Here is an 11,624-nt window from a genome sequence, read left to right as displayed (position 1 = left end):
GGGATGCTTTGGTATTGTTTGATCTAGGGTCTACATATTTATGTAAGTCATCTCTGTTTGCTCATTTCCTGGATATTCCTCATGAGTCCTTGGGTACTCCTGTTTATGTGTCCACTTTTGTGGGCGATTCTGTGGTTGTGGATCATATCTACCGGTCCTGTGTGGTTACATTCTGTGGTTATGAGACTAGAGTGGACCTTCTGTTACTTGGAATTATCGACTATGAGGTCATCTTGGGCATGGATTGGTTATCTCCATATCACGCCATTCTTGATTGTCATGCCAAGACTGTTACTTTAGCGATGCTAGAGTTGCCAAGATTGGAGTGGAAGGGTTCCTCCGTTAGTTTATCTAGTCGGGTTATCTCTTTTTTGAAGGCTCGACATCTGGTCGGGAAGGGGTGTTTGGCATATCTAGCCTATGTTCGGGACACCATCGCAGAGTCTCCAACGATTGATTCAGTGCCAGTAGTTCGGGAGTTCGCCGATGTGTTTCCTTCTGACCTTCCAGGCATACCGCTAGATCGTGGCATTGATTTTTGTTTTGATTTGGCTCCAGGTACCCAGCATATATCTATCCCGCCGTATTGTATAGCTCTAAAAGAGTTGAAAGGGTTGAAGAAGCAACTTGAGGAGTTGTTAGCAAAAGGGTTTGTGAGACCCAGTGTATCACCTTGGGGTGCACCAGTGTTATTTGTGAAGAAGAAGGATGGGACTATGCGGATGTGCATTGATTATCGCCAGTTAAACAAAGTCACCATCAAGAACAAATACTTGTTGCCTCGTGTCGATGATTTGTTTGACCAGTTGCAGGGTGCTAGGGTGTTTTCTACGATCGACTTGAGATCTGGGTACCACCAGTTGAAGATTCGGTACTCAGATGTTTCGAAGACTGCCTTCCGTACTAGATATGGCATTACGAGTTTCTAGTGATGTCATTCGGTTTTACTAATGCCCCAACGGTGTTTATGGACTTGATGAACATAGTGTTCAAGCCTTATATTGATTCCTTTGTTATTGTCTTCATTGATGACATCATGATCTACTCACGTAGCCTAGGGGAGCACGAGCAACATTTGAGAGTAGTGCTCCAGACATTGCTAGAGCAGAAGTTATATGATAAGTTCTCCAAGTACGAGTTTTGGCTTGAGTCAGTAGCGTTCTTGGGCATGTTGTATCAAGAGAGGGTATTAAGGTGGATCCCAAGAAGATTGAGGCGGTTCAGAGTTGGCCACGTCCTACTTTAGTGACTGAGATCATGAGCTTCCTGGGGTTAGCAGGTTATTATCGTTGATTTGTGCAGGGATTTTCATCCATTGCAACACCTCTGACTAGATTGACCCATAAGGGTGCTCTCTTCCGTTGGTCCGATGATTGTGAGACGAGCTTTCAGAAGCTCAAGACAGCTTTGACTATAGCACCGTTCTAGTATTACCTTCTGGATCGGGGATGTATACGATAGGGGTGTTCATCGGTAGGTACGGTACGATATTTAGATATTTCGGTTCGGTATTTTCGGTATTCGGTTTCTTAAAATGTTATACCAATACCGTACCTAATTAAATTCAGTATGGTTCGATTTTTCTCCTTTCGGTTTCGTTTATTCGGTTCGGTAACTTCGGTTTATTTAGTTTGAATACTTACTAGTGTGTGGAATTATACACTGTAATATTCTTAATTAACGTACTCAAAAGTACAAAACAAAAAATGTTTGTTGACAAAAGTTTTGACCAAAACCAGCAAATATCAACCCAGAGAGAGAAAATTGTATATAAAGGAACAAATTTGATCTTTAGAAATGTCTTGTTACTTGCTTAGAGTCAATTGATGAACTTAAAGAATAAAGAAAAGTAAAATTTTAGATTTTTATATTTATGTTATAATTAATAATATGTGTATTGTGCAATATAATATATATTTCGGTACGATATCACTATTTTGGTATTTTATTTTAAAATACCAAATACCATACCTAATACCAATTGTTTCTAAAAATTAAACCAAATATCATACTAAATACCAAATACCAAAATTTTCGGTTTCGGTATGGTAATTCGGTATTTACCAAATTATGCACAACCCTAGTATACGGTATATTGCGACGCTTCATGCGTTGGCTTTGGTTGTATATTGATGCATGAGGGGCGATTTATTGCATATGCTTCACGTAATCTGAAGATTCATGAGAAGAATTACCCCGTGCATGATCTAGAGTTAGTAGCAATTGTCCATGCTCTTAAGATATGGAGGCATTATCTGTATGTGGTATCATGTGAGATTTATACTGATCATCGCAGCTTACAACATTTGTTCAAGCAGAGGAATCTCAATTTGAGGTAGCGTAGGTGGCTTGAGTTACTGAAAGACTATGACATCACCATTCTTTATCATCCGGATAAGGCAAATGTGGTCGCGGATGCCTTAAGCAAGAAGGTAGAGAGTATGTGTAGCTTGGCATTCATATCAGTAGAGGAGAGACCACTAGCTTAGGACATTCAGTCCTTGGCTAACAGACTTGTGAGGTTGGATATTTCAGAGCCCAACCAAGTCCTTGCGTGTGTTGTTGCTCAGTCTTCATTATTAGGGAAGATCAAGGCTTGGTAGTTCGATGATCCGCACTTGGCAGCTCTCAGAGAGACAGTACTACAGGGTAGTGCCAAGGAGGTTTCTATTGGCGAGGATGGTGTCCTGTGATTCCATGGTCGCCTATTGTTCTTAATGTCGATGGCCTGAGGGAGAGGATTCTTGAGGAGGCACACAATTCGCAACATTCTATTCATCCAAGTTCTATGAAGATGTATTTTGACCTGAGACGACACTATTGGTGGCGGCGAATGAAGAAGGGCATAGTGGAGTATGTAACTAGGTGTTTAAATTTCCAGCAGGTCAAGTATGAGCCCCAGAGGCCAGATGGCCTACTTCAGCAGATGACTATACCTGAGTGGAAATGGGAGCGCATTACTACGGACTTCGTAGTTGGGTTGCCATGGACTTTGCGGAAGTTTGATACGATTTTGGGTCATTGTCCATAGGTTAACCAAGTCGGCACACTTCATTCCAGTTGTGACTACCTATACTTCAGAGAGGTTGGCCCAGATTTATATTCGAGAGATAGTTCGGTTGCACGACGTGCCTGTTTCCATCATATCAGATAGAGTCCCTCAGTTCACTTCACATTTTTGGAGAGCTGTTCAGAGTGAGTTGGGGACTCGTGTGGAGCTCAACACAACATTCCATCCTCAGACCGACGGACAGTTCAGATATTAGAGGACATGCTGAGAGCATGTGTGATTGACTTTGGAGAGCAGTGGGATCAGTTCTTGCCTTTGGCCGAGTTTGCTTACAACAACAGTTATCAGTCCAACATTGAGATGGATCCATTTAAGGCTTTATATGGTCGGCGATGTCGTTCTCCTATCGGGTGGTTTGATCCTGGCGAGTCTAAGTTGTACGGTACTGACTTGGTGAAAGATGCTTGGAAAAGGTAAAGTTGATTCAGGAAAGACTTCGCACAGCACAATCCAGAAAGAAGAGTTATACAGATCAGAAGACGCGGGATGTATCATTCATGGTCGACAAGAAGGTTCTCTTGAAAGTGACGCCGATGAAGGGTATTATGAGATTCGGGAAGAAGAGCAAGTTGAGCCCAAGGTTTATAGGTCCATTTATGGTGTCGAGGCGAGTTGGGGAGATTGCTTATGAGCTTGCTTTATCTCCCAGCCTATCAGGGGTTCATCCAGTTTTTCATGTGTCTATGTTTCAGAGGTATCACGCCGACTTGTCTCAGGTGCTAGACTTCAGTACTATTCAGCTAGATGAGAACTTGGGTTATGAGGAGGAGCTAGTTGCCATTGTTGATAGACAAGATCGCCAGTTGAGATCCAAGAGGATTTCTGCGGTGAAGGTCTAGTGGAGGGGCCAACCAGTCGAGGCGACCTGGGAGTCCGAGTAGGACATGCGGAGCAGATATCTACACTTGTTTAGCACTTCAGGTATGAATCTAAACCCGTTCGAGGACGAACGTTTGTTTAAGAGGTGAAGAATGTAACGACCCGACTAGTCGTTTTGTTTTCTAGAACCTTGTTCCCCTAAATAAGACTTTGCATACTTGCTTTAACTAATTTATGACTTGAGGGGATGGTTGGTTCGGGATTTGGAAGAGTTTGGGTTGAAATCGAAACACTTTATTCCTTAAGGTTAGATTAAAATGTCAAGTTTGACTTCGATCAATATTTTGAGCAAACGACCCCGGCATCGAGATTTGACGGTTTCAATAAGTTCGTATGATGATTTCGTACTTAGGCGTATGTCTGGATTGGGTTTTGGATGACCCGAGAGCATTTTAGCGCATAATAGTGAAAGTTGGTTCTTGAAGATTTTAGAAGTTTTTTAAATTTGGTTTGGAGCAGGTTTTTGTGATATCGAGTTCCGAACGGAATTCCGAGACCGAGAATAGTTCTGTAATGTCATTTAAAACTTGCACGCAAAATTTGGTGTCAATCCGATTAGTATAAGTGTATTTCGTCACATTGGAAGTAAATTGAAGAACTTGAAGATCATAAGTTTGAATCAATTGGTTTTAGGGTGTGATTCCTAGTTTTAATGTTGTTCCCGGTGTTCAAAGGGTTCGAGCGAGTTCGTTTTATCATTTCAAACTTGTCGGTATGTTCAGGCGAGGCCCCGGGGGCCCCAAGCGTCAATCGGACGAGGCTCGAGTTAAGTTGAAAAATTGGAGGAAGAGCTAAAGCTCCAGCTGCTGTCATAACCGCACCGGCGGTTGGCCAACCGCAAATGCGAGCCTGAAAGTGTGGGAAACGACTCGCAGATACGGCCAAGGGTAAGAAGCCTAGGAACCACAGATGCGGCCCCTCCTCTGCAGAAGCGGAACCGCAGATGCGGTGGGCCTTCCGCAGAAACGGCCCCAGTTGGCCCAGTCGATTTTCGCAGAAGCGGACACTTGCCAGCAGAAGCGAGATCGCAGATGCGGAAATCGCTGAAGGCAGTGACCTTCATTTAATACGGGAGTTGTTTCATTTTTGACACATTTTACTCCATACTTGGGCGATATGGGAGCTTCAAAAGAGGAGATTTCAACCTAGCTTTGTGAAGTAAGTTATTTCTACGTAATGTGATTTTAATACATAGTCTATGGGTAGATTTCAACATGTAAATTGGTGGAAATTATGTGTTCAGAACAAAACCTATGGTTTTGATAAAAATGAGATTTAACCATGAAATTAGTTATGGAATGAAGTAAAAATCATATATTCTTGATCCTTAGTTGATGAGTAACAATTTCCTTCGAAAATTTTCAGAATCCGGGCACGTGGGCCCGGGGGTAAATTTTAGGAATATTGCCTTTGGGGTTGGATAATCACTTTAATAGCTAGAATATGAACTTGTAAGCCTTTGGGGTTGATGGTTTTTATACTTAACCGCGTCGCAAGTATATTCCGCGAGCGGGGTGATTATTTCCACTACTCTCTTGGGAGAGGGCCATTCGCCTCGACAAGTTGATATATATATATATATATATATATATATATATATATATATATATATATATATATATATGGTTCGGGTTCGATCCTCGGCAGTGCATATTTTACTTTTATGTTGGATCGGGTCGGACGTCCTCGGTGGTATTTTCGTGTGATAATAGAACCAGAACCCCTTATAATTCGTATGATTTATTGCTTGAAAGGTCATTTGTTTTAAATGAACAAAGTGCCTAAATTTATTGATTTGATGAAAGGAATTTCAGTATTATTCTTGTTTGAGCTTGATGTTACCTACGTACATTATGAATTAAAATATTGAACTTCATATTATTATATTATTGACCCAAGTAAGTGTTAAGTCGATCCCTCGTCACTACTTCGAGGTTAGGCTGGATACTTACTGGGTACATATTGTTTATGTACTCATACTACGCTTTTGTACTTGATTATACAGGCTTAGAGGCAGGTGCATCTGGCCATCAGTCCGGTGCGTAGAGTGGACTCTTTAGGTTGAGACTTCTGGTGAGCTGCCCCTCTGAGCCGTTCTGCAGCAGCTGGAGTCTTTCTATATCTTTACTTTTCTCTTCTATTTCCTTTCCGGATAGTAGGATAGTATGGTTATGTATATTCTACTAGATTGCTCACATACTTATAACACCAGGTTTTGGCACACACATTAGTAGGCTTGTGATTTTTGGATTACTATCATGAACTAAGTTCGTAATCATTACTTTCATCTAATTATGCTTAAGTTTCAAGCTCCTAATTTCTTTATTAATAAGGAAAGTTTTTTACGTATTAATTATTTAAATGAAGATTTACTAGTTGATGATTGTTGGCTTACCTAACAACGGTGTTTGACGTTATCACGGCCTAATGTAGTATTTGGGTCGTGACACTTGCAAAGTCATTGAAAAATAGTCACTATTTTACTGCAGCACAGAAAGTTCCAGCATAATATACTGGAGATTGGTGCGCCTATGTATGAACTCTCAGCATATTATCCTGGAACTCCAACACACGGAAAGTTCCAGCATAATATACTGGAGATTGGAGCACCTGTGTATGAACTTCCAACATATTATGTTGGAATTCCAGTATAATATGCTGGAATATTTTTCGAATTTTGAACAGTGTTTTCCTTCATATTTATCTTTACATGAAAAATGGCTAAATTTTAATTACTTTTGAAATTGTGGCTATTTTTCGATTACTACTTATAAATTTGGTTGTTTTAAATTTCACCCTATACTTTTCACGTCTCGAGATTCAAACAATATGAACTTTGACCAACATATTAAAACATATTTTTTATCATATTGAAATAAAATAGCAATTTGTCAATTAGTTTTGTACCTCTTTACAAATTTATTTTTAATTTTATATATGAGAGATTTACTATTACAAGTAAGAGATCTGTCTTTTACACATAAAATATCTAAAAGGATTATTTTTTTAATTTTAAAATTATAAAGGGAGAATGTACAAATAAATAATAATTTAATTTATAGAACTTTTGTATTTTTTTAACATTTAAATTATAATATAATATATTGAGTTAGTCTAGTCCAATTTAGAGTGGAAGAAATTAAATTAATTTTCGAGAAACAAAAACTATCACATAAATTTAGATTGAAGGAATACTCGTATCACTTTTGCTTTACATTGGCACCTAGAGGGTGTTTGGCTAAGCTTATAAGCTAGTCAAACTGGCGTATAAGCACTTTTTGGCTTTTCTACGCGTTTGATAAACATCCAAAGTGCGTATAAGCTAAAATCAACCATAATCCATAAGTTGATCACCCCCAACTTATGACTTTTCAGCTTATAAGCACATTTAGTTTGACCTAGAGTTTTACTAGTTTATCCTTAATAATTTTTTTTTTAATTTACAAAATATTTTTCCCGAAATAATTTTTTTAATTTTCTCTTCATTCCATATTTGTTGTTTATCATTTTTTCTACAAGGAAACTTTTTAATTCATAATCTTTTATAAAATATTTAAGCGTATTTCTAGTCTTTTTAATAAAAAAATAACTTATCCGCACTTTTCTACTAAACATATCAACTGCTTATTATCAGTTTCAGCACGTCTATTCAAACATGTAAATGTTTATTTAAAAAATCAGTTTCAGCAATTCAAACTTATCAGCTATTTATAATCAGGTAATCCAAGCGGACTATTGGTCTCTAATCTTACAGACGAACTCGTTTACTCGAAGATTCGAGCTTCCTGTTTCATCAGCACATTTATCCAAACATGTAAATGCTTATTTAAAAAATCAGTTTCAGCGGTTCAAGCTTATCAGCTATTTACAATCAGTTAATCCAAGAGGGCTCTTGGTTTCTAATCTTACAGACGAACTCGTTTACTCGAAGATTCGAGCTTCCGGTTTCATCAACACGTCTATTCAAACATGTAAATGCTTATTTGAAAAATCAATTGCAGCACTTCAAGCTTATCAGCTATATACAGTCAGCTAATCCAAATGGCTCTTAAGTTGTGTTTGATACGAAGGAAAATATTTTCCAATTTTCCCATGTTTGGTTGGCTTAAATGTTTTGAAAAATATTTTTCTTATAAATTCATTTTCCTCCAATTAGAGGAAAATATTTTCCTCCAATTAGAGGAAAATATTTTCCTTATCAAGAGAAGGAAAAACATTTTCCAAAACTCCTTCTCAACCTTCCCCGCCCTCACCAACCCACTCCACCCCTCTCTCCAAAAAAGGCTTTTATTTTTCTTCGAAATTTCAGTTTTTCCGTTACCACCCCGCCCTCCCCCCTCCCCCGCAAAAAAATTATTTTTTTACCTTATTTTTTTTTGTAATTTCAAATTTTTATTTTTTCGTTTTTCTGCACCACCCACCCCCATCCACCCCCACCCCGCACAATTTTTTTTTTACTTTTTTTTTGTAATTTCAAATTTCTATTTTTTTTTTGTGCCCCCCCCCCCCCCCCCGAAAAATATATTTTTAATATATTTTTTAGTTTTAATTTTTATTTATTTATCGATTTAAATGTTCAAATTTTCAAGTTACAAAGTTATGAGTTCGGAGGTTTATGTGTTTGGAAGTTTACGGGTTTAGAAATTATAAAGTTTACGGGTTCGAAATTTCGCGGTTTCGAAAGTTTATGAAAAATTTAGGTTCGGAAGGTTGTTGGTTTGAAAGTTTATGACTTAATGTTTATTATATCTAAATTATTTATGAATACGCTTGAGAATTATTTTCCTTAATTTACATACCAAACATCAAAAAATGAATAAGATTACTACTTGTTTTCCAAGAAAACATTTTCTTGAAAAACATTTTCCCCTAAAAAAATTTTCCGTTATACCAAACACACCCTATGTCTCTAATCTTACATACGAACTCGTTTACTCGAAGATTCGAGCTTCCTGTTTCATATGCATTTATTAGTACAAAGACGTTTGCAATTACATATGGATTACTCTAAGAATAAGATGTTGACTCGAGACCAACAACAAAAGAAAACGAAATTTATTCAAAGTGAAGCCGAAATAGTTTTCTTTAAATTTCTCGAAATAACCTGTACAATGATAATTAATGTAGTAGTACTAGATATATATTGCATAAAGAAATTTAGACTAATGGCTTGTTTGGCCGTGCTTTTTTTTCCCTCCAAAAGTACTTTTGGTCAAAAATTGAGGCGTTTTTTAGAAGAAAAAAATACTTTTGAAGAGAAGCAGAAGCAGTTTTTGAGAAGCAAAAAAAAGTATCTTCTCTCCAAAAGCATTTTTCTAGAAGCACTTTAGAGAAAAATACACTTATAGCCTATTTGGCTAAGCTTTTTTGGGGGGCCAAAAGTGATTTTTTGGCCAAAAGTACTTTTGGCCAAAAATTGAGGTGTTTGACCAAGCTTTTGGAAGGAAAAAAAGTGTTTTTGAGGAGAAGCAAAAGCAGTTTTTGAGAAGCAGAAAAAAATAGTTTCTCTCCAAAAGCACTTTTCTGAGAAGCACTTTTGAGAAAAAAAAAACACTTAGAAGCAGTTTTCAAAAGCTTGGTCAAACACTAATTACTGCTCAAAAGTACTTTTTAAATTAATTAGTCAAACACAAATTTAGATTCTTAGAAGCAGTTTTCAAAAACTTGGTCAAACACTAATTACTGCTCAAAAGTACTTTTTAAATTAATTAGCCAAACACAAACTTAGAAACAGTTTTCAAAAGCTTGGCCAAACACTAATTACTGCTCAAAAGTGTTTTTCAAATTAATTAGCCAAATACAAATTGCTTCTCACCAAAAATGCTTTTTTGAAAAGTACACTTCTCAAAATAAGCTGATTTTAGAAGCTTGACCAAGCAAGCTATAAATCTCAATTTTTCTTAGGACAGCCCAGCCCTCAACCGTAGGGAATTTTACAGAAATATCCCCAAAAAATTTCAACTTACCAACATGTAGCCATTAATCATAAATTTACCAAAATTAGCCAAACACATATTAAAAATTAAAAACCCAAAAATAAGATTTTTTTTCTCCAAGAATCACAAACAAAGATCTTCATCCATATTTTTAAGTGTGATTAGCAACATTAGATATAAGATGGAAAGAAATTTTTATGGATGAGGTAGCAAATTAGGTGATGAAATACAAAAAATATATTTATATACAAAATTCCAAAATTCTAAGCAAAAAATTAGTTTTTTTAATGGGTATGATTGAAATTCGTTGAAAACATATAGATGAGTCAATATACAAAATTTGATGAAGATTGAAGGTGATTTGGACTAATTTAGTATTAAAATTCGTAGTTAAAATTGAGTTCAAAAAATTCTTCAGCGACACATATATCAAACATGTATCACACATGTATCTCACACGCACGTATACATGGATATACATGTGATACACATTTGATACAAATATGATACACATATAATTTTTTTCATGTTCATCTACTACTTCAAATTTTTAATTCAAACCACCTCAAAACTCCACCAAATCATCCCAAAACCGAGATTAAAGTTCCTTAAGATGTATCCAATCTATTCTAGTAACACCGACTCAAAATAAAGCAAAAATTTAACCCTTTTTTTGCTACAAATAGCTAATTGGCTAATATTAATAATATTTTATGAATTGGTTAATTTTCGTAATAAACTACTTATAAATGAACATAGTTGATATTTTCCCAACCATATTACATTGTATTAAAAGTGTCTTTGTATTAATTGACCCCTCTCAGAAGTTACAATCTCCAGTCAAGAAAAAAAAAACGGTTTCAACGAGGATCAAAATAATTTAAAACTTAATATTTTGACTATAATATTGTCATATTAAATGGGAAGAATTTGAGTAAGTAGTACTATACAACATCCAATATCAGTGGCGAACCAAGGGGGTTCAAAAAACAAAAATGGAAGTCATATGAGACTAGCTGGTTTCGAAATCAGGATCATGTGGAAAATCTAAACTCTCTTTACCAATAGGTTACACAATTTACTTGTATAAAGTTGGTTCAAAATTATATTTATACCTTTGCTTTTTGAAGACAGAAAAAATATATCTACATATACAGTGTTATTTTTTGATGAAACGGGTTCATATGAACCCTCTTGACTCCATGTGGTCCTCCCCTGTCCAATATCCTCCAACCTTACTAAGAAAAACTAACTTCTCCGTAAAAGGAAATAATTAAGGAGTTAAGATATATAATACTATATACTTTCCATGTATAGTTATTTAGATAAAGGGCAGCCTGATGTACAATACATTTTGTATTTATGCAGGGAAGTGTCACACTTCTAAAGGTGTAAACAACCTATTTTAGTATACGCATTAATGACGACTTCTACGGTTCGAACCAACAATTTATAGGTCATACAGAGATAACTTTATTTAGATACACGATTAATATTGGCCTTACATAGTTTCCATCTATTACGCAAATTTCTTCATTCATTATGACCGTATTTCCATAGTTTAAGGGTGTACCTTTTCTCCCCCATCATAGTTTAGATTGTAAACGGAAAATAGTCCAATTATATGTCCTCAATTGGTACGTCAAAAAGTCTTTTTATCTAAATACTGCTAATTGTTTTCCCATCATTTGCATTTTTTGGTTATGTCATCAAAACACGCACAAAAATAACAAAATATC

This window comes from Nicotiana tabacum, chromosome 5 (assembly GCF_000715075.1).
Source record: "Nicotiana tabacum cultivar K326 chromosome 5, ASM71507v2, whole genome shotgun sequence".
NCBI lineage: Eukaryota > Viridiplantae > Streptophyta > Magnoliopsida > Solanales > Solanaceae > Nicotiana > Nicotiana tabacum.
The sequence above is the reverse complement of the archived record's forward strand: the minus strand, read 5'-3'. Positions refer to the sequence as shown.